At 36.1% G+C, this 25,630-nt stretch overlaps 1 protein-coding gene and 2 pseudogenes across 4 annotated transcripts in view; all 3 read right to left on the bottom strand.

Moving 5' to 3' along the window:
- Positions 1–25,630, bottom strand: part of SPOCK1 (SPARC (osteonectin), cwcv and kazal like domains proteoglycan 1) — a 1,031,033-nt gene that overhangs the window by 557,955 nt on the left and 447,448 nt on the right. The window lies entirely within an intron of this gene.
- LOC141507068 (axin-1-like) lies at positions 12,263–13,945 on the bottom strand (annotated as a pseudogene).
- On the bottom strand, positions 13,841–19,450 carry LOC141507009 (axin-1-like; annotated as a pseudogene).

Here is a 25,630-nt window from a genome sequence, read left to right as displayed (position 1 = left end):
TTATGATGTACTTTATAGTATACCTCTAAGCCTCAGATGCCATCAGATCAAAGAAGTTTAGCTCAAACAGAACAGATGATTTCTCACTCATACATATTTTAGCTAAGCTGTCTGATCCCTGCAGTTTCATCTGAAGATTACCCAAGATAATACAAATTGCTCTTGGTATCCCAGCCTAGAAAATAAATACCAATCTTCTTCAACATGGCTGGGGATAACTAATGCAGATGACTGAGAAGGCAAAAAGAACTTAAATGTGGGTATAAAACCCCTCTGGACTATATCTTGGACTAATGTCTGAAACATGAATGTGGAAACCTTCTAATCTGTGTATTCCCATTGGCAAATCCTTGACTATATGGGTCATTTCATATACAAGTAGATCTGATCTAAGATCAAATAAATAAAAATTACATTTCCTAGGATAGTTAATTACAGTGCAATTCTTCACATCCAAAAAGTAATTTGTTTTATTAATTGAGATGTCTTGGAAACCCTGAGCTCTCCCAGAATATTAAGGGGTATTTTGGCAGACCAGTTGGGGGAAGAAGGTATGAAGAAAAAAAATTGAATCAAAAGAATAGAAACATAGCACCTTGTAGTTTAAAGACACTTAAGAGGTCCATAGTCCAACTCATACTTGCCTAGAAATCTCCTCTACAACAGCACTATCCCAACAAATGATCATCAAGTCTCCCTATGAAGACTTCCACTGAAGGACAATCCAGTGGAAACCTATTCCATTTTTGGACATTGTTAGGAAACTTCTCAGTGAATAAAGGCAAATTCTGCCTCTTTACAAATCTATCCATTCTCCTTAATTCTGCCCTTTGGGATCATATAAAAATAACTTGAATCCCTCTCTTCTATGCAGCAATCTTTTAAGTATTTACTGTCTACCAGTGATCTTCAAGTATATTAAGGTCTTTCTAAAAGAAAGAGATACAGCCTTGTTTTTGTGGTCCCAAAGAACAGTACTAGAATCATGGGGTGAAGTTATAGAAAAATATTTATGTTTAAAGAAAGAAAAATCTTTCTAATAATCAGAGCTGCATGAGATAGTGGGTTCCATTTCATGAGAGAAAATCCTAGTTTCTAGGACTGTTGCTTGAACCCAGATCTTCTGACTCTAATTCCAGCTTTCTTTCAACTACATCATTCTGTTTCTTTAACATTGATGAAGCTTACATTTCCATTTGTGATCTCTATTTTTGTGGGTAGCTTAACTTCTCATATCCATTTCTAGGACCTGTGCATACATATGCAAATGTGTTTGTGTGTGTGTGTGTGTGTGTGTGTGTGTGTGTGTGTATGTGTGTGTATTTTAGGACAACACCTGTGGTTTAACTGGTACAGAGAACTCCTAAATAAGAAACTGTCTCTCAATGGAAAACTGTACTCTGCAATTTACAGCGTTAGAGACTTTCTCAGGATGCAAAGTTCAGTTATATAGCCAGAATGTGTTCAAGGCATGGCTTCCTAACTTCAAGTCCAGTACCCTATCTATTATGTTAATTGCCTCTTGTATTTGTGTGTGTGAGCATATATATATAGATATATTCAATTTGATTTTTATAATGCATTAGATCCACATGTATATAAAATGCATGTATGTCTATGCAACAATGAATCTGCCCTCCTGGAGTCTATAGTCAGATGCATGTGTTGTTAAAATATATATGCATTTACAAATGAAAGCATCCAGGTATATATGATAGTATGATATGATATTGGTCCTGGAGTTTAAAAAAAACAGAACTAGAATATTACTTTTACCTTCACCAGTCATGTGACATTAAACAAGTCACTAAAAATTCTCCTAGTCTGAGTTTCTTACTCCTTCAGTTGAGGAGTTTGGATCATTAACATTTTTCTAACCCTAATTTTGAGATCATAAGTTTATATCAAAAGATTTTCATCTTATTTCATTTTAATATATATATATATATATATATATGAGACTATAAATGTATATAAGCACATAGATATTCACATGCTAAAAAAAGGACAGATTCTTTAATAAATGAACTGACATTTAGTTTAAAGTCCTGGAGGCTGCAAAATAACATCTATGACCCTGTTCTTTCAATAAATAATCTACCACTAGAACTCAGATAATAACTGACAATCATACTGGTATTATAACTAACGAGAAAACATAAACCAGTAAATGGACTGTTTCTATGCATTTGATAAATTGCATCACCCGGATAGACCAATGAAAAACAAATGCGTGCAGTTGTGGCTCAGTGAGCTAAAACAAATATTTACTACTGAGATTTAGGATGCAGAATGGAATTTACATTTTATCTGGAAAATATTATGATGCTACATCTAGATACAGTTTAAAAGTGAGAAACCTACCTCAACTTCCTGAATACGAAAGCATTATAAATGAGAAAAATAAAAGAATGACATCAAACAATATAGAAAAATATGAACATTTCCATAATCATCAAAATTTCAAATGTATAATAATGAGGTAAATAAAGTCATAGCCCCTATTTTTCTCCTTGGATTAGACCCCCTTTATATAATTTATATAAAATTATATTAATTATACTCTAAGCCAAAGCAAAGAGAAAGTTAATATTTGAACCATTGTGACACCAAGAATAAAGGCATCATTACATGTGTTAATCTAAAAAGCACTCTTAGAAAACATCAGGACTCAGATTAATGTAACAACTTATCTTGATTGGACAGATGATAAGGTCTGATGAAACTTATTTTCATGTTTCATTCAGAAACATGTTTTCTATAGATAGAGAGGTGGGGGATCATGGATATGGATACATATATTGTCAGCCATGGTTGACATATCAATTCATTTAGCTTAACCATCTCTCTCTTAACAGGGAGGATGTGAATATTATATTTGATATAGGGAAGATAGTCAGAGAATATATATATATTTTAAACATGATTTTTTAAAAAAGAAAATTCCTTCCACATTTAAGCATAGACACACACACATATATGTGCATATATATACATATACATGCATACATACAAACAAATGTCACTACTTCCATATAGAATTCCCCTAATTTTTCCAATGGGAAATGATTGTTACCTTCTCTAAACCCCCATACCAACACATGCCTCAGTACAGAACTTTGACACTGTCCCTTGCAATCAAGCTATTTGTGTCTATACTTTTATCTCATTTTCTAGACTATAGACTCCAGAAGGGCAAGAATGTATCTTATTCATCTTTCTATCTGCTGCTGTGCTTCTCCCACCACTTAAAAATATATGAAGCCATGGTACATAAGGAATATTATACTTTACTCATACTTCATAAACTTCACTTAAATTTGATTTTGTAGGATTAGATGTTAAAAATTCTGCAAAAGAGAACATTTGTCCTCACCCTCAACAAGGTGGGGAACAATCAAATGGCAAAAATGTTAGTCCATGAAGACAAAGACACAATCTTCTACCTGTGTTTTCCATCCCACTGGTTCCTAAGCCCTGGGTCCATGACTTATAATGGGTGCTGAATATACATTTCAGTTGAACTGAAATATATTAAATTGGATAAATGCCTTGGGAACAGTTTGGAGAGAAAGAGAACAGAAGAGAGAATAGTAAACATAGTTGGGAATGAGTGTGGTGTTTGTGAACACTGAGGAGACCTGCCTAACTAATTAAAATAAGAGGAAATAGGTTCATATGGGATTTTAGTAAGAGGAACTTGGGGGTTATTTGTTTTTTATGGCATTGTTAATTGTACCTGAATAACATATTCCACAAATGCAAATACAATATGAAACAAAAAAATGAAATAAAACCATAAAATTTAAATTGCTGATATTTTGAACAGATAATAATAATATACTTGGGGTTTATTTTTAAATTGTCTAATACAGCTACAATTTCCATGCTGCCCTTGCTAGGTCCTTAGGGAAAAGAATTTGCCTAATATTATTCATCCCTGTAGAGAAAGTATTTTCACCCTACCTCATCTCTTTCTATCTTCCACACAGCTTTTGAAGTGATTTTCCTTAAGCACAAATCTGATTATGTCAAACTCCACTCAATAAAGTCCAATCTTTGGCACTCAAAGTCCTTCATGAGTGGGTTTCTTCTTTTATTTTCAGTTTACTTACACATTACCCTCCTCCACTCACTCTGTGGTATAGTTATTTGACCTAGCTGCTGTTCTTTCCTTTGGGCTGAGCTCCATATTTAATATGTTCTCCCTTTTTTATTCCCTCCTCTTTCAAAGCTCAGCTCAAATGCCATTTAGTCCATGAGGCTTTCTGATCCCCTCTTGCTGCTTGTGCTTTCCCCTCCAAGGTTATCTCCTAGTTGATTTATATTTTGTATTATATAACATTTAATGTGTGTGCTTGTGTCCTGGAGGTCAGGAACTCATTCTCTTTTATCTTTGTAACTTCAATACATAGTGCCTGACATAAATAGATACATATTAACAATTGATTGATTAACTAATTAATTGATTTATTGATAGATTGATTCATCAATTTTCTAGTATCTGTGCAAGACAAAGCAGTAATGGCAATCAACTCTCTCTAGTCCTTACTGCATTTCATTAACCCACTGAAGAAAAAGCTACACAGCAAATCTTCTATTTTTGTTCCTTTCTTACAATAAGTCAAATTAATTGACACACAAGCAGTGACTTTCTTCCTTCTACTCCCTTCCCCTCACATTTACATCCTTCAGGCCTATGCTTGTCATAGAATCATAGGTTTTTTCAGAGATGCAAAGACTAGAGGTTATCTAATAAAACCTCTCACCCACCCCAAAGCATGAATGCCTTCCTACAACAACATCCCTTGAAAAGTGGGCAATCTCTGCTTCAATGGAGGGGAAAGAGACCTCCCAGACATGGGGCACAATATACACAAAAGTGGAAAATGTGGGTATATGGAAAATATATAAGAAAAGTCTTGTTTAGTTTGAATGTAGAATATGAGCAAAGCAGTAACATTAGATAAGTTGATAAAAAGATCAGAAGACACAAGAGTGTGAAAAATTCTTTCTAGTTTTTTCAATTGGCTTTCAAATGGTATGAGTTCAAGTATTTTCATCATCCAAGTTACCTTCCTCTGGATGTCTTCTGGTTTATCAAAAACACCCAATCTAAAAGGTGGTGCCAAGAAACAAGCACAATCTTCCGGGTGTGGGCCTATCAAGGCAGAATATATTGGGATTTATCCTGACTAGTGATCCGTTCATGCAATAATTTTTGTTTTACTTCGGTTTTGATGCTGTTTTATCTGCCATGTGGCATGTTAAATTAAGACCTCTCCCTACCCTATGAAACCAGTTTATCTTACTCTTACTTAATTTCACTTAAGCATCATCACTATTGGGGTTCTTCAATCGATCTTTTCCTGAGAGCTTTATTGGTCACCCACTGCTATTGTCAGGACTTAATCCAAAGAGCTAAAGTATCGAGTTTTGAGGTATGAAGTTAGTTGTTTATATACTGGTTGAATGTAAGGAAGTGCTTTAGATCTGTTCCCCAGAGTAAGGGAATGTATTTTCATGCCTGTAGTACACTATGAATTCATTTCATAAAAACATAAATACATTGTGACAACTCACATTTGCAACCAGTCATATAAAAGTTATGAAAATCAAATGTGCCTTCATCTCATATTTAAATGAAATGATAAAAGAGATCTGTTTCTCAAGCACCACAATGGACCAAAGGGCACAGGCAATGGAGTTGTTGTAGAAATTGAAGTGTCTAATTCTCATATTCCTAAGATAATTTTAAAGTATACCATAGGTAGGTAGAACACTTTAGCATATGAACAATTACTGCTACTTACTGATTGACATGCCTTGCTATTCACCCTTAAGGTATTTAACAGAATGATCCCTTATATATGCTTTGCCTGGTTTTCTCAATCGACCAGTGATTATTGAGTTACATGCCAAACATTATTATAGGTATAAAAAAAGCAAAGACAGCTTTAGGCATGATGATTTCTCAGAATCTTAGAAGGACATATATATGATGTTAGTTATTTCCCTCCTCTCTGTTCAAGCTTATAACCCTTTAAGAGGCCACCCTTAGGATTGGGTATAGCTAGATTATTCCAGGCTCTCACTGCTTCCCCTAATTCAGTGTCAGGATATTCCAGGTTTTTTGGTCTCTCATACTTCAGATCATCTCATGGGGAAGAGGGTCAAGTGTTGTATAATCAATAAGTGAACAAATAGGTGAATTAAATATCAGGCACCAAGAATACAAATAGAAGCAAAAAGAAAGACAATCTCTGTTCCCATGAAGTATATATATTCTAATGAGGGAAGACAATATATAAAATTAAGATAAAATCATGAAGTAGGAGGAAAGGGATCTCTGTGGAGGCATGGTGGTGAAGTCCAGAGAGTTAAAAATAGAGTCAGAAAAGGAAAGGAAAGATCACTAGCCTAAGTCTTTTCTCAAAATGGAGATTCCAGATCAAGCTCACCAAATGAGAGAAGAGGGACACAGGGGGAAAAAAGGATATTCAAGGTGAAAAGGCCACAGAAAGTGGAGAACTTTTAAGGCGAAAATCCATCTGGGACCTGGTAATCAAGTCTGAAGGGTTAGAGCTGAAAAAGAAATGAATATATAGGAAGGGGGGAGAGTCTTGTTCAAATCTGTTCAACTGATTTCCCATTTTTGATGTCATAGACAGGGAGGTGCCAAAATTGGCTACTAAGGAGATTACTGTACCACAAGGTCCAAAAGGGTCCATATATGGAAAGTTCTGGAATAGAAATAGTGTGGAAATGATGTACAAGCAGAGGAAGCAGAGACCACTTGAAAAACAAAAGTCATATGGATCTCAAAGAAGTCTGAAAAAATAGTTTTAACTAACTCACTTGCATGAAGCAAATACAGAAGAAAATAATAAAATATAATATTGACTAGTAAACTGTTTGGTTCCAACAGTAAGAGCCAGAATAGGGAGGAGAAAGAGGAAGAAACATCCTAAGCTGAGAAACAATAGTGGAAACATGTGCAATATAATGTAAGGTGACTATTGAAAATGGAATTCAAGGTGCGGCTAGGTGGCGAAGTGGATAAAGCACCGCCTTGGAGTCAGGAGTACCTGGGTTCAAATCTCAGACACTTAATAATTACCTAGCTGTGTGGCCTTGGGCAAGCCACTTAATCCCATTTGCCTTGCAAAAACCTAAAAAAAAAATGGAATTCAAGTTTCTTGTTTTTCTTGCTTTTCTTTAGTTCATTAGCACTTTGAGGGCAGGGATTGTCTTTTATCTCTTTTTGTATTCCAAGTGCTTAGAAGAGGGGTTGGTACATATTGATGCTTAATAAATGTTCATTGATTGATTGAATGAATAGTTTCAGGAGGATTAGAAGATGCTGAACTGAGTCACATTGACAATCATCATAAGCCATGAAAACCTTGTCATCTTTCCCCAAGTAGCCAGGTTGAACCTTCAATTTATTGTTCAAGAATGATACTTAATAAGTTCATCTCTTGATATTTGGGTCTCTCCTAGGATTGTGATCAAATATCTGTTTTGCTCTTAATTATGTTCTGCTACACTTATCTGTAGGCATGTTTTATTTCCTCTACTTAGCTACAAATTCCATGTATAAAGAGATTTATTCATTTTATTTTCCATTCAGTCCTTAAGGAAGGGCATTGCACACAGTAAATGCTTACAAAATGGTTCCCCTAAATGGGTACATTCAATTCTATTCAATGTCTTGTAATTTCTTGTAATGAAATAGAACCACAAACAAATAAGAAACTGATCACTTCTGGATCCTAGGATCATAGACTGAAAGCTAAAAGGGTCCTTAGTGCTGACTAAGTCTACTCCCACTTCACTTTACAAATGGGGAAACTAAGGTCAAAAGAAAAAAAGATAATTGAGTTGCCCAAGATCAGAAAACTAATGTGAACCCAGGTCCTTTGACTCCAAGTTCCCCTTCTCTTTCTACTCTCCCATGGATCCTTGAAAGTAGTCAGAGGTTCAAGACCTTAATGCATATATAGTATAAAGAGCCCAGATTCAAAGAGAGCAGAGCTAGATTCTAACTCTATGCCCTAAGGCAACTCAAACTCTTTGATTCAATTTTATCACTCATACAAAGGAGAAAATATCTCTTAACTGCTTAACAGAGTACAAAGGATCAACTAGGATAAAAGTACTTAAAAAGTTTTATAAACTGTAAAGTAACTTAAAAGTATCAGGGAGGACCATAATAAGATGAAGATCAAGGTAAACATTTGTTGGCAGTGAGGTCCAACCTTCTGTGGAATCCTGCCTCAGATACATTCTGTGATTAGACTCAATGTTCTCTATGCTTCTAACTCTACATTTATGATTCCATTATCCTGTGATGATATAATAGCTAAAAGGAACTAGGGCCTGGTTTTAGCATGCATAGGGACAGAAGGAATCCGTGAGTACTACCATAGTGCCCAATTGAATCCAATCTGAACCTGAACAATAATTGCCTCTACAACTTCTCTGACAAGTGATCCTCTAGTCTTTTCTTGGAATATATCCAAAATGAAGGGGATATGAAGGACTATTACCTGCCAAAGAAGATCGTTGCATTTTTGAGCAAGGAAAATAATATGACAAATACATCCTTCCACTGGCAGCTTGAGAAACATGATAAAGGCAGCATCCTTCATTGACATCTTTCCCAGCTACTCTTTAGAAGGGAAGGGGCTAAACATTGTAGGCTTGGGAAGTAAAGGATCAACATTAGTCATGTAGCTAATAAACAGTTAATGTAAAATCTGTAGAGTGATGGTTTTCTATCATTGTCTGTGCTCCAAGTGCTTAGTATCTTCCAAGTCCCTGAGCTATAAGAGCCTTTACACACACAATTCCCTTAGCCAGGAGAATGATTCTTCCTCACATTTCTATACTATCCTGTAAAGCCTAATACAAATGAGTTAACCTCCATAAAAACTTCTCTGATTCCCTTTCCATGACATCTCACATAGTACTTTGTTATGCATTTTTGAGATATTTGTCAGGTATTACTGAATATTTTCATTTTCTAGACTTTTGGCACTCTTCACCAAAATATAAACTCTATGAGATCAAGAACTATGGTTTCTCTAACTAAATACCATGTCTCCTCTACTGCTCATTATATTAATCTGCAGATTTGTTCGATGAATTATTTCATTTTAAAGTGAATCTGAGTAGAACCCATGTCTCTTATCACAAAAGACATCTAGTCAAAAGCAGGGCACCCCAATAGTTTATCATTATCATCATGATATCATGTTATAAAATTTCTATTATATTCAGGTCATGTAGTATTATCAGATCTGAGGCTGGACTGGCAAGAAGAAAAAGATTAAGAAGCTCTTGGTTCCAGCTCTGTTACTAAGAGACTAATTCATCCTGAGTGGGTCTCTTCCTCATTCTTGGCTTCCATTTCTTCTTCTGCATATTAAGGGTGATAATAGATTTAGAAGATTTAGAACTAAAAGAAACCATCTATAAGGGATCATCTATTACAATCTGCTCATTTTACAAAAGAGGAAATACAGACCCTGGGTTAACTAATTTGTCCCAAGTCCCCACAAGTATTAATTATTTCTAAGGTGAATTCTAGTCAGGACATTCTGTATTTCTCAGATTTCTAAACCCTGGTCTGCATGACATACTTCCATCTATTTCTTCTTCCAACATTCAAGTATTCCCCTAGTAGTTATTTCAGCCATCTTTGGAGATAATACCAGTAATTTAAATTACAGTCTGATTGTTTCTGATGGAATAACAGCCCAAGTTGATCCCCTCAATTTCCATGCCTTCCTTTCATAAGGAGAGCAATCCACTCTATTGTGAAGTCAAGGCCAGGATGTTCCCTAATTCCTTTAGATTTCATCCACTAATGAGCTTGTAGGTATCCTCAAAGAAACCACCTCCTTTTGTTAAGGGAGGAGAAGGTTCCAATCAGTTCCTGTTTATCTTCTTTGCTCTTTGCTCTCAGACTCCTCTATTTCCCAGGGGAATTATCCCAAATAAATTTTGACTTGACTTTTTAATAATTCTTTATATATTGAGTCCTCTGGCATCTCTTTCCTTCTTTTATCTTTGGAAATTAAGCTCATTGAGGGAAGGGGCTATGTAATTTGTATGTTCTGCTCTATATACTAGGACTGCTTGCTGGAAGATATTAATGTCATGAGACTAATGAGTGATGACATTTTGCTCTTATTTTTTGAGGGATTTCATTCTTAATCAGGTGGGGGAGGAATAAATATTTATAGCTCATGGTTCAATTCTTTTAAAATAACCCTCAGGGTAAAATTATCAGACGAGATCATTTACATGGTAATGGAGTATACACCCATAAGGATGATATTTATTTCTTATTGGGTATTGCAGGGCAGGCTAGAATGCCACACACTATTATTTTTATGCATTTTTTCATTTATTATTTGAGAAATAACAGACATATTAATAACAGCCAGTTCCTTCAAGCTCTAAAATCCTATGATTCTAACTATGCCAAATAATAAATCAAACATGGCTGAAAGCAGTATAAATAAACCAGGAGCAATTTTCTCAAAGGCTGGAGAGCCTAGATCTTGCCATAAGGAATAAAGGACAGTCCAATGCAATACACTGATTTTTTTTTGATAATTTTGCTTCTAACTTTCTAAGAACTAATAAAACTGTGTAAAAAAGTTGTATTTTGTATCTTAATATTTCCTATTCCCCTGAATAACTAATGATGAGGAAATCAATATTAGCTTTTACAACACTTTTAACATAATGCCCAGAGCTGTGGGCTACAAGAAAAAAAATCTCACAGAGAAATGGACAAAAGGATATTAGAGAATTTTACATATATATTCATATAAATATATGTATATATACATAATATCTAGGGCAACCTATTCATTTATAAAGATGAGAAAACTGAAATGCAGAGTTGAGAAATGACTTGTTCAAGATCACAAGGGTGATAAAAGGTAGAACTGAGAGTCAAATTCAGTCACTTTGATTCCAAATCTTGTGCCTTTCCACTGTGTCATGGAAAGAAAAGAAATTATATCAATCCCTCTATAGGCCCTGGCTTTCTGCCTCTATCCTCACTCCTTTGAGAGGTTACTCTATCTGACATGCAAGGTTATACATACCTTTTAAAGACTATATAGTCCATCTCCATATGAAAAAGTTTATGTTGGTCTATGAATGTTTTACTATATGAGTGAGTGGCATTGTGGTGATAGAGTGATGAACTTGGAGTCACAGTACCTAAGTTCAAATTCCATCTCTTCTCATTGTCTTCCCCTCCCTGAGCCTCAGTTTCCTAAACTGTATAAATAAGTGGGTTCAACCAGATACCTCTGAGGTCCCTTCCACCCTCAGACTGGATCTTATGATCATGGGATCTTTAGCATCCTGACGTGTAGCCATTCCACCTTCTGTGTGAGGCAGAATGCCTTTCTGATGAAGGCCAAATAGAGGATGCAGAAAGATAGCATCATTACCAATTAAGATACAGAGAGAACAGTGAAATGAATATAAGTAATCACTATCAGGAAGGCAGAATTCTATAGCAAATAATCAGCAGCAAAGTCAAGCATCTGCCAAAGATTCAAGTATTGTCTCTGAAAAACTGTATGACTTTGAGCAAGTGACTCAGTCTCTTAGGGCTCTAGGCTGCAGAACAGTTGTCAATCTGAATTAGCTAAAGAAGTTTTCTCATAGAGAATCTCTCTATACAGGTGAATTCATGGGTTCAGAAAAGAATCATTTCATCAGCACCAGGACAATAAATACTCCTTAAGAGGTCTTAAGTCTAGTAGTTTAGAGCTGCTCATGAACCCAATACCCCTTTCCTTTTTCTTCAGGATTGCCTTGCTCTCTCATCCTGTACTTATAATGGAAAGTTGGGGATTAAAAAAGGGCAGCCACTGCTATAACTCAATCTTTCAGGATGCTGGGGATGATGTTATTGGGGGAAATACAATCTTGCCATTGTACCTTATAGTCCCTGAGTAACAACTTGTGCACATCCCCTTTAATAAACCTGCCAATATGAACTCCATTAACTCTTTTCATTTTGACATTGAAAATAATCTTCCTTTATTACAACATATCAAAAATATACAAGATTACATTTCATAGAACATTTTGCAGGTAAGCAGGTTCTCAAAGGGGAATCATCTTTTGCAGATAATGATGACTGGGGAGGGCCTACAGGAGGCTCCAAATCTATGGGACTTGTATGATGCACCCAATCTATAAGAGTGAAAAGACAAGGGGATTAATCAACTTCCTCCATATTCTCAATGATCTTCTCTTTATAAATGTATGGGATAGCATTATCTTTTAGATTAGAACTTCTTGAAAAACTAGCCTACCATCAAATTCATCAATAACTTTCTTGAAGTAATAGCTATAGTTCCCCTTCTTAGTCAGGAGCTCTTTCAATTAACCTAGAGTGACCATATCTCCTTTGCAGGGGCCATCAGAGATTGGATCTCTACAGAAGTAGTAAACAACCATGATGGTATTGAATAGTGGGGGGATTGCTATTTCCCAGCTCCTTCCATAGTTTTGCCTCAGACTTGGAGAGGTCTCTGTTAGAGACAGCCAGTACCACATTCAGCATTGGCATGCAATAATACAAGCTGGCTTGACAGAAGAGAGATCTCTTGCTAGGCAATTTTCCAGTTCTTCCTCCCCCTCCCCCCTCCTCCCCACTCCCCTTCCTTCTCCCCCTCCTTACCTTTGGGACTCCTCCAGCTGAGTAAGGGAATTTGGGGTGGTTAGGGGCATTGCTGGGTCTTGGATAAAAAGGTGAGAGGGCTGGACCTATTCCACACCTGAATGCTTACCCAAAGCTACGCAGCACCAGGTTGCTTAATGGAAAGTAATCTGGAACTGTTAGGATCCAGCTGCTTCTTAGTACACAAAGACCTGTGGTTTATTTTTTTATGCCTGCTGATATTCTTTGCTTCTTCTATTATTGTTCTTCTCTACATCTTACTGAAAACCCAGGTATTTCACAGTTTAGATCAGCACTTTTCCTCTGAATCAGTCTCCTTTGAATTATATTTTCAGAATTTTTATCAGAAATTCAGAATTTTGAATTTCTGGTTTTGTCACTGTAGCCCAATTCATTGATGGGCTTTGAAGTTAGCTCCATACTTTCACTGTAGAGTCAATATTTGGTTGCATAATTATATGACTGCATTCTAAGAAAAACTGTTGTGACCCCTGAGTGGCTTCAACCTTGGTCTGAAGGCTTCATCACAGTGTTTTATCACAGTGTTGATAAATGTAATAGTAAACATATTTGTTATAGTACAAATAAGTTGCATCTAGTTTCATTCCTGACTTTGTACTCTGCTTGTATTGTGCTTGCTCTCTCCAGGAGATCTTGAATCCAGTGTTCCTGGAATGTTAGCTGCATGACCATGATCTGAGGAGTGTGGCTTTGGGGAACGGAGACAGGAAAGTTGGTCCTTATCAACTTCTGTACATGCTCATCAAGGATGCTTTCAGGATTTTCTTCATAGATATCTCAGATCTCAGGGAAGTCCATTTATGCATAATGGGGAGGGAAATGGTACAAAGTCTGCACAGAAGGAAGCTTGTGACTACCTGACTATATAGGCCTTTGCATCTCACCTTTTCCTCTGCTCCAACATGTTTTAAACATTCCTCTAATTTCTCCTCTGTTTCTCCTATTCATTAGACAGTTCCAAGGCACAAGTTCTGCTGAAAACTCTGAGGTTCAACAAAGATTTCCTTTGATATTTGGTAAGTTCAAGGAATGATAGTGGTATAGGTCCAATGACTTTGACACTTTCCTTTCAGTATTGCTTTTTGGGTTCTATAAGGTGGTCCTCCTTTTTCCTTTTAATTCAGTGGAATTATTGTCCATATTTCCCCATAAATGCCCCTGGAAAGCTATGCCTAATGTACTAAAGGACTTATCCATGAGGGATATTGGTCAATGTCTCTGGACATACTCTGCTGTTCATTGTCACCAGCACTGGGTACTGGACTTGGGCATAATTAGAATTGACAGGTTAAGGTTGATAGTTTCCCTCTAGGGACCATGTTTGCATTCTCTGAATTCTCACTCCTTTTTGATGAAGCCCTATGAGGTATTGCTTCCATCAGCACCTTCTGAGTTAGTCTGCTAGATGGAGCCAAATCTCTGCCATTAACTTCTTCTCTATTTGGGTCATCCTTCCATTCTTCATCCTCATTCAAAATGGACAAACAAAGTATATTCTTTCCGTGTCCCTGAACCAGGGCTCTATTCCATAAAGATTTTAGTTTTTGCAAAGCATTCATCATTTATTCCAAATAAGTATCAGATTTAAGGAACAAGAGGTAGATGTTTTCCTCCATCATAGATTAGACCTCAATTTAGGCCTGGTCAAAAATGATAGGATCAATACATTGCTTCATGAAGCTCTTTGTAACTGGTTTAGTCTGACAAAATACTATCCCATTATTATCAAGAATATATTTTCTTTAAAACACTTTTACCAACTTAAACCTCCCTTCCTCATTGGAGTTATAGGGTTTGAATTTCTCACTGCAAGCAAAACAGAACTTTAACAAATCTGCAGTCTTCTTGGTTCAAGCAAGTCTTAAATAGATTACTCCATCTTGATCATCTAACAAGCCTGCATTGACTTAACTCATTTCAATTACAATTATAGCATAGGAAACAGGGCAATTTAACTTTCTTTGCCCTGAGTACATTCCCTTTCTCTATGGACTTCCTTCTCATGGATTCTCTACAATTGCCCTGTTTTCTGCTAGTTTCCCATTGTCAAAACCATCCCCATTATGATAAAAAGACTTCTGGACTTATATTCCTATATCAGGAATTCCTATATCTTAGCTTAGGTGCTCACTAAGTATATGAATATTAAAAAAATTAATCTTAAGGAATCTCAGTTTCCTCCCCCATTAAAAAAGGGACAACAGTTCCTACCTCACAAAACATTTGTAAAAGACTCTTACCAACCTTAGAATGTTATGTCAATGTGAACTTTTGACTATTTACCCAACACCAAGATAATTGGATGATTTTATGGAAGGAAAAAGGAAAACAAGTACTAGATTATTTTAGCAAATATTGCAGTTGTTTGAAATTGTTCTCTACTCAGTTTGATGGTAATGCATATACACAAGTTTTTACTCAGTTGATTTTACTAGGTTCCTCAATAAAAGTAGGCATCAACCTCATCTTAAAGAATAGGAAACAGAAAACCACAGAGAATTAGTGACTTGTATAGAGTCTAAGTAGTGTGTAACCTAAGTGTGTCCAACTCACATGCAGCTCTCAAAGCCCATTCATACAACATTATTACATGCTATTACTATACTCATTGGTAATATGGGTTACACTAAAGTAAAAATAAATATTAAATTATATATGTAGCCTTTGACAAGTTTTTGTGGGTGATGTGAACCAGAAGAGCCAAAATGATGTTATTATTAGGAGAAATCTAAACTTAAATTGAAAAAAACCTGCCCTCAAATTCAGGTTTTGTCACTCATGACCTATGTGACTTCGTGGAAATCATTAATTGCTGGGGATTCAGTTCCATCTTGTGTAAAATTAGGGGCGTGGACTACATGACCTCAATAAACACTTTTTATTTAAATGCAAATTAAAACAATTCTGAGGCCCCAGATTGGTTTGGGTGACAGAAAAGGGAAATGTTAAATATTGGACAGGATAGGAAAACTGGGACACTAATACACTGTTGGTAGAGTTGTGAATTGATCCAACTATAGAGGGCAACTTGGAGTTATGCCCAAAGAGCTATTAAAATGTCCATATCCTTTGATCCACAATATGACTACTAGGTCTATATCCCCAAAAGATTACAAAAAAAAAATAAAGATCCATATGGATATGAATATTCATAGCAGTAATTTTTGTGATGATAAAATTTGGAAATTGAGGGGATAACCATCAATTGGATATTGGCTGAACAAGTTATGATATATAAATGTAATAAAATGGTATTGCTCTATAAAAATTAATGAGCAGGCAGATTTTAGAAAAACCTGGAAAGACTTACACAAATTTTAAACCAAGTAAAGTGAGTAATCAACTAAGACAGACTTAAACAATTATTTTTTTTTAGGTTTTTGCAAGGCAAATGGAGATAAGTGACTTGCCCAAGGCCACACAGGTAGGTAATTATTAAGTGTCTGAGACCGGATTTGAACCCAGGTACTCCTGACTCCAGGGTCGGCGCATTATCCACTGTACCACTTAGCTGCCCCCAGACTTAGACAATTCTAAAAGACCTGTAATAGAACCACATCCAGACAAAGAACTGTGGAATCTGAATGAATAAAAGAATATATTATTTTCATTTTTTAAATTTGTTTTTCCCCTCTCATGGCTTTTCCCTTTTTGTTCTGATTCTTCTTTCACAGCATGACTAATATGGAAATAGCTGTAATACGACTGTATGTGTATAATCTATATTAGATCACTTCCTATCAGGGTGAGGGAGGGGAGGTGGGAGATAGAAAACTTTACAAAAAAGAATATTGAAAATTACCTTTATATATAATTGGAAAAATAGATATTTTTTAAAATAACAAAAATGAATTTGGAAAAAAGTAGGGTTAGAGCAGAAACTAGACATTATGCCAGGTGATGGTAAATTAACAAAACTGAGGAAATGATTAGCCTATAGAAGAGGAGAACATCATCTGACTCAAGTTTTTGAAGGACTACCATGTAGAAAGAAGGAACATACTTGATCTTCTTGACCTCAGAAGGGAAAAGAGGAACAAAAGGAGCAAGATATAAATAAATAAATTCAAATGTCATATAGCTATACTGAAAATAATGATGAGACCCCATGCCCTGTGTTCTTTGGCTAGGACATACCATATGGAGCATATATAGATTGAAATGAGCTTTCCACTTTCACTGACTTATATGTACTCTAACTCAGCATTGAAAGCCTTGGTACTTTGAGGATGATGACATAATAAATCCTTTCTCTCCATGACAGATTAAAGAGAAAAGTGATTCTTCAAATGAGGACTAGATTGACCAGTGGGCTAGAATAAGTCACCTATTGTTGAGTTGTTTTTCAGTCATGTCTGACATTTCATGACCCTATATAGTAACAATATTTGAGTAATTTGCCATTGCCTTCTCTCACTCTTTTTATAGATGAGAAAACTGAGACAACAAGATTAAATGACTAGTAAGTATCTGAGGCTGGATTTCAGTTCAATACTTTCTGGCTCTAAGACCAGTGCTCATTCAACTGTTCACTAGATGCCCTATGATTCACCTACTCATAAACTTTTAATTGGACAACTTCTGGCTTTTTTTCTATCCTACCACCTGCCAAGTTTGGGGGAACTTTATTAGGGTTTTCTCTCAGGTTTCTTGTGGGAGTATATAGGGTGGGAAAGAGATACTTCTCTAATCCTAGAACCTGTATCAGCTACTCATATCTGGCATTTGAAGCAAATAGATGACCTTGATCTTCTGGACCAGACAGTTTGTTTCCTGTACCATACTAGAGGAACTAGGTGAGTTGTCATTGTCATCTCAAAGTCTTTTTTGTTTCCTCCCCAAAGTATAGATGATCAAATAGCAATTTAGACATTTCTAGCCTTGAAGTTTACTTAAATTCCCCCAATTGTAAACTGTTTTGTCTCTCAGAGCTGACTGGTAGTGTAAGTGGTTTTCTACAACCATATAAACCTAAATAATCCCTGGCCAGAAGACATGGACAATGAAAGACAGTATAGAATCCAACTGAAGGTGAAATGCCTATTCAACAGTACCACTAAGAATGCCATGTTTTAATGTTTTAGGTATTAACATATTGAGAGAATATAATTTGCCATATCATGTTTTAAGACTCTGTCAATTTATAAATTTTAAAATTTCTTTAGTATTTAGGGAAATATATATTTTTCCTATACCTACTCTTGTAGTACCTTTATGTTCTCTTTTAGAGAGATCCTTAAAATTAGCCAAATCTAAGTCTTAAGTGATTTTCCCAGAGCTCCAGAAGGAAAGGTGTAGTAAAAGGAATAAGGAAAAACCTTATTCCATCTCCCCCTCCCCCAACCTTTACTACGAACAAACCTGAAGCTGCTGATCTTCATTGGAAAGGGTCTTCCTATATTCCTAGGCCCAATATTGCTCAGTATTTTACTGAAACCAAATCTTCCTGAAACATAAAGATATTTAAAATGGAATGAGCTTTGGGAGGTACCAGTTGCCTCCTTCCTGGAGGTTTTCAGGGCAAGACTAGAAAGTCACTTGTCAGAGAAGTTGTAAAGAAAATTATTGTTCAGATACAGATTGGTCTAAATGGATACCGAGATCCCTTCTGACTCAGAGATCTAGCATTCTTGAGAAATGAAGGTGTGACTAGAAATGGTTTTTATAGAACAAAAATACTCATGAGTCTCTGTAACTACCCCACTTTCCATGTTGGTGGATATGATCACTTGTTTAATTGTTTCTGGCACAAGCAATCTTAATAAAGGATGAAACACTGAAAAGAAGTAGGAAGCTGCTACCAACCAGACACTGGTCTTGGCTAGAAACAAACAAGAGCTTTTGCAAAAAGCTGGAAACGGCAATCATGCATTTACCAAGTAGGTGGTGACAGCCCCTGCTACAAACCCAAATTGGAGTTCAATTTAATAAGGCATCTGCAGCTCTGCTCCTCCATCTAATTTACCCTTGAGACACACCAATCACATAGCCAATCAAAGTTATCTTTCCTTGGTCTGACTGATGGAATTATTAGGGAACAGAACCACATGGGTTATTATAGCACTTGTACAAGCTCTTACATTCTTTTCCTGCCTCTCATTTTTTTCAAACCCTAACTTTTATAATCTAGCTTTGTAATTAGACTAGAAACATGAACTTAAAGGTGACCTAAAATATTTACTAGGTAATTTCCCACATCAGCACTTCAGAAAAATTTTCTTTAGGTGCCTTTCAAGATCATTCTTCCTTCCTTCCTTCCTTCCTTCCTTCCTTCCTTCCTTCCTTCCTTCCTTCCTTCCTTCCTTCCTTCCTTTCTTTCTTGGTAATGGGGTTAAGTGACTTGCCAAGGTTGCGCAGCTAGGCAGTTATTATATGTCTGAGGTCAAATTTGAATTCAGGTCCTCCTGACTACAGGGTTGGTGCTCTATCCACTCTACCACCTAGGTGGCTTCAAGATAATTCTTACAATTGGGGACAAAAACTAGTTTTATATTATGCTCTAATTTGGACAAAAAGTATATCTCTTTGTCCCTGCTTAATTGTTAAATCTGATAGTCTTAATCACACTTCTCTGAAACATTTGACAACTGAATATTCACTCTATGCTCTCTTGATCTTCCTCCCTACCTATTTTGCTGAGTTATCATCCACATCATGCCACTTACTGTAAATGTTTTCCGAACCTCTGTCCTGGGCCCCCATCTCGTTTTCTACATATTTTTCCACTTGGTACCCTTATCAGCTCCCATTTATTTAATTATCATAGCTATCCATATGACCCCCAGATCTATACTAGTCTTTCTCCTGTCAGTCAATGACCTTTTTACTAGATGTTTATTATGTGTCAGGCACTGTGAGTCACCTACTAAATATTGGAAATTTCTAACTGGATCTCACCAAATATTCCTAACTTTATATATCAAACCTACAGATCCAAAATAGAATGCATTGTATTCCTCCCCCCAAAAATACTTATTCATAATTTTTGTATTTTCCTTTCTGTTAAGGATAACATCATTATTCTTAGGCCTTTTGCAAATGAAGTCATTTTCAACTTGCCACCAATCAGTTACTAATCTTATATTTCTACTTCCATAATATGTTACATCTATTCCCTTCTTTCTGCTAATGAAATCAGCACATTACTTTGGATACTCATCACTTCAACCTGTACTATTTCATTAACTATCTTATAGTATTCCCTGCCTTAAGAGTCATCCTATCTGCTAACAAGATAATCATAGGGCTTATCAGCATCTTTGTCCTGTGAAAATGTCCTCAGTCAGTGCTTCAAGTCTTTCCCCACTCCTAATCATCCTACATACAGTTTGACAATCTGATTTTCATAAAGCCCAGGTCTGAACACATCATCCCTCAAAACTTATGTGATTTCTTAATATCATTAGGATCAAATCTAGATTGCTGTCTGCTATGTAAATCCACTACTTCCAGCCTTTCCAGTCATATTACTTTCTTTCATACTCCTTAAATTACATATTCTTTATAGCCCTCCACTTCCCATCTATCTGCCTTTGCATTTATCCCCATAACTAGACCATAGTTCCTCTTCATCTCCACCTCTCAGAATTTCTAGTACTCTGTAAGATACTGTTGAAGAATAACTTTCTACAAAAGGGTTTCCTGACTTTTCCTACCCAACTACAAGTGCTGTCTCCATGTATCTAATTTGCATATATTTTCTACATACCTACATATAGACTTATTGACTCCTCCATAAAAAGGGGCAGGAAGTGATTAACAATTTTCTTCGCATATCTCAAACCTGGAACCAAATGAGTGATTAATAAATCATAGTCTCATTTTATCATAAATGTAAAGCAAAAAAGGAACTTTAGAGATCAAATTAGTCTAAGTGCTTCATTTTACAGATATTAAAACTGAGCTTCAGAGAAATTAAATGTCTTGCCCAAGAGCTACACAACTACATAGTGTGCTACTTTAGATGCTTTTTGAATCAGTGACTAATTGATTAGATTGGCAAAACAGAATGTAGTAGAGTGGGAAAGAACGCAGGATTTGGAATCATTGTCTAGATACAATCCTTGGTTCTATTACTATTTCCCATGTGGCCTCAGGAAAATAACTCCCTTTTTCTGTTATATGAAAGAGACCTTGTTAAATCTACATTTCTGATGCTATGCTTTTTAATTCATGATGTTAATATATTATAATATTTTAATAAATGATAATAACTATTTTTTGATTCTGTGACCTGAGCAAGTCTGTCGATTTTCATTGATAGTTGAGAGTTTCTCACTCAGAACTCCCTAAATGATTAAAATCACAGGGTAAGGCAATCAATAAGCAAATAGTAGAAAGAGAAGTAATATCAACATATTAATTCTTTCCAAGACACTTAGAATAAAATGTTTTTTTCCAAATATAGAGGCCAGGTAGAGGGAAGGTACAGAAACAGGAAAAATTGCAGATCATTCTTATTGTCCTTTCTGCTCCTAGAGCTACATTGAGGATGCTTTTATAGTATATTTATCAAGGATAAACCTACATCCCAACATTTTTGTTCAACTACCAAAAGCATTATGATACTTGTAGAACATGAAACTGACTTGTCCTAGAGTCATTTTACCTGAATATCATCAAAAATGAAAAAAATTGTAATGATGTGGATGATAATAATAATATCATTAGCCACAGTCATCACTTTGATGCTCTTAAGTTGTGGAAAGTGCTTTACTGTGTCTTCCTTAAGACAAAATATATATTACTTGGTGATAGATGCTTTAGAAAGAGTAAACAGTACTCTGCACATGTAGGATAAGTAAAGTGTCCTTTAAACAATCACATTACTTGGAACTTAATGTAGAGAATTCAGAGCTGAAAGGGAACTCATGTGGGAGAAATGGATTTCTCATTAATATCCAGCTCTCTCTGCAGCCTGTCCAACTGTCTAGCTACATCCTAACTGGAAATATCTATATTAGTTCCTGGTAGAGTTGGCACTTGTGCTATCAGTGGGAACAGACTGGGTAGGAGAAAGGTAATGCTTTGCTAATGAAATGATGATGCTGGCAGAAATATTTATTTGGGGGAAGGAGGACACAGTGGTTTAATACAACAGTCATTGAACCCTTCTTCAGAAACACAAAGAACTCCTGAAATAGACTGAGGCAAAGGAAATCTCTAGTATTGAGTCTCCAAGTTCTGACTAGGTATAAAAGCATCTGATCTGACAAGATTTTTGTGATCTTCAGTGGCTGTCCTGATAAAACATGGGAGAAAGAGGGAAGTCTTTGTATATGTGTGTGTTTGTGTGTGTGTGTGGGGGGGAGAGAGAGAGAGAGAGAGAGAGAGAGAGAGAGAGAGAGAGAGAGGAGTCTATTACAAAATGTCTCCTATTTGAAGTATGACTTTAAAGGCTCAGGGTTTTCCATTTGATTAAGCCTGCAATAACCACCTGATAAGAAGTGATTGGCTGAGTTTTTGCATTTATAAAATCCGTTAGCTTAGCTAAGTGTGGTGCTTGTAGAAAAGCATATTCAGCAACTGACCAGACATCCAATACTCAGCAAATCTTACAACCCTTTCCATGCAGGACTGGTACCAGCATCTCAAACTTGAATGCCTGTAATAACAAGCTCAGAAGCAGTTCTTCCTCTCACCTAAGAAATCCAGTTGGAAAAAAAAAAAGTCATTTTTGTTACTGTTATTTGGGTTTCTGACAGACTCATAACCCCTGGCAAAAGTGTGATCAAAAGAAGAAATGTCATCAAGGATGAAATTGTTCCTTATACTGTATATAACGTGACATTAGCAATCATGGAACAACCCTAAGCACAAGACTTCTTCAGAGATAACCCCTAAGATCTCCCCCTTCCCCAGTTTAAGCTGTACTCTGCCGCCACACAAGTCTCCCACAATTCTCCCTATCAGTATAAGCATCTCTACAACCAGTTAAAGAAAACCAGGATTGAGTTCTGTATTTTCCTACCTTTATCTTACAGGAGCTTCAGTGGGAGACAACTTGATGGGAGAGAGTAGAAAGGCAGCATTAGAGCTTATTTGCTCAACTGACTTGCCCTTTAATTGTGTTCAACTACAAGGGAACCATCAGTCTTGTAAAGACAGATTTTCCAAATATATTTATTCAGGAAAAATAGACAAAGCCTAATCAACTTTTTATTATGAGGTACAAGTTCTTTAGCCTCTTGGCATCATCTTCCCACCCCTAAAAGTGCTATTAAACTCATACTTTCCTCTTCCCCCATCTCACATTTTATTTTCAGATGCTTTGCTCTGGGTAGAGATAATAGAGCTTTAAGTGTTACTTCAAGTCACCCAAATCAAGGGATGGGTGAAACAACATAAAGAGAACATGCAACAAATATCATATCAAAAAGGGCTTTACAATATCATCTCGTTTGATCCTCACAATAAACCTAGTTTTTCTTCTCCTCTCCTCTAAGAAAAATAGCATGAGCCCAAAGGTTTTAGAGAAGAATTGGTACTATTTTTTCTGTGAGGGTGGAGAATCTAAAACTATGAAGTATCAGTAAGCACTGATTTGTTTAGCGTCCTGTGAAAAGATCATTCTGTCCTATGTTATGTGTATCAAAAGTACTCTAAACTGAGAGGTCAGGACTCCACCTTTTCAAATTTCTATCTTTTGGACTCAAGCACATCATTTCATTATTCTTAGCATTAACTTCCTCATCTGTCAAATGTGAGGTACTATCTGACTATACTTGTACTATCTGACATCTCTTCTAGTTTTAAATCTCCAATCCTATAAATGCTTTTACCCACAACCATACAGTAAATGCCTCCAGAATAGGCAAAGTACCATGTCATTCAGCAAACATTTCACTAGATACCTATTATATTGGGGAAGATGAAAAGATAAAGATGCTTATGTATGATACAGGATGACAAATAGGATGAAAATTAAAGATGAAGTTTTGCTATTATTGTTCAGTCATTCAGTCATGTCTGATTCTTTGTGACCCCATGGACCAGGGTATGCAAGGCCCTTCTATAGTCCAATATCTTTTAGAGTCTGTCCAAATTCATGTTCTTTGATTCCATGACACTGTCCATCCCATACTCTGTAATCCCCTTTTCCTTTTACCTTCAATCTTTTCTAACAGCAGGATCTTTTTAAAGAAGTCCATGAAGAGCATAAAGTCCATGAAATCAAATAAAGGGAAAATTTCCTCCTGGTAAGGAAATAGGAGATACATTATTAAGAAAGTAACATTTAAGGTAAGAGTTGAAGGAAAAGGAAGGAATCAATAGGGGAAGATGAAAAGAGACCATTAAAGATTTAATTTACATTAAGGCAGAATGTCATTTTATTAATAACCCAAAGACATATATATATATATATATGTATATATACATATATATATATATATATATATATATATATATGGTGTCCACAAAGTGGGTGCTATATTTTAGTCATCAAAAAATGATCTCATGAGAGTTGCTCTATCATGTGTCCAGAAGAGCCTTTCTTAAAAGCTTTCAGTATCCCAACTGACCACCAAAGGGTACTTAGCCTGAAGATCTAGTCTTTCCTTAGTAGGGCTGACTGCTTTCAAATTTTACCTAAAGCAATGCTATGAAATATAACTCAGAATTATTAATAATAATGGCAATCTATAACTCTACCCCAAACCTGTATCAGAAATCTCCTCTCTAAATATGAACAACTTCCTTCATTCATAGAAACAGATAAATAACACAAAGTAGCTTCATAGTTTCTTATACTTAGCAAAAATGCAAGAAAAATTAAGTACTTCTTGTACAGTCTACTTCAATCGAAATATCTCCTATAACTCCTTCTGACTAACCTTCTCTGAGACATACCCACTGCAGGTCCTGAGAAAGAACAATGATAGGTCTGGACACCCCAATCTCAGTGGTAGACTTAGAGGCAAGAACAAAAAGAAGATACTTGAATATAGACCCTGATTATGAGACTCAACTAGAGTAATGAAGATAATGGGAAACTGGCACAAGGAAACAGTCCTACTACCCACAGGACATCCACAGGATTTTCACTTCTACTCTCTTTTCAACATCACCACCTGAAATCCATTTTTCCTTCATCAGTATTAAACCACCCACACACATGGAAGGAAGGCAGGAAGGCAGGCAGGCAGGCAGGCAGGCAGGCAGGCAGGCAGGCAGGAAGGCAGGAAGGCAGGAGGGAGGGAGAGGGAAAAAGGAAGAGGGAGGGAAAGAAGCTAGAAGGAAAGAAAGAAAGAAAGAAAGAAAGAAAGAAAGAAAGAAAGAAAGAAAGAAAGAAAGAAAGAAAGAAAGAAAGAAAGAAAGAAAGAAAGAAAGAAAGAAAGAAAGAAAGAAAGAAAGAAAGAAAGAAAGAAAGAAAGAAAGAAAGGAAGGAAGAGAGGAGGGAGGAAAGAAGGAAGGGAGGGGAAGGAGGAAGGAAGGGAGGGAAGGAGGAGGAAGGAATGGAGGAAAGAAGGGAATTAGGAAGGAAGAAAGGAAAGAAGAATGCAAGGAAGGGAAGGAGAAAGGAATACAGAAGTGGCACTTTTTCATAAAGATTTAGAAGATCCTAAAGGCATGGGAGATAAAATATTTTACTGGCCAGATTAATGTATGTTGAGAAGATGATTAGAGTGGGTTCAATTTGAAGAAGTGCCAAATTACATTTTGCACAAACACCAAGTTGCCAATTTGCAGTTCTTGTATCTTTAAATCAAAGTCTTAATGACTTTTTCCCTTGGATGCAGAAGCACAAAACTAACATAATTGTGTGTGGGGCGGGGGGAATATTGTGGAGTTCTCAAATGCTCATTGAGGTGAGCAGACAGACAGAAAGAAACCTGGTCTACATTTAACTAAAAATTAAATGCAAATTTGATTTTAGTTATG

This window comes from Macrotis lagotis, chromosome 1 (assembly GCF_037893015.1).
Source record: "Macrotis lagotis isolate mMagLag1 chromosome 1, bilby.v1.9.chrom.fasta, whole genome shotgun sequence".
In the NCBI taxonomy this organism is placed as follows: Eukaryota; Metazoa; Chordata; class Mammalia; order Peramelemorphia; family Peramelidae; genus Macrotis; species Macrotis lagotis.
Note: the sequence above shows the minus strand (reverse complement) of the source record. Positions and strands in the feature narration are given on the sequence as shown.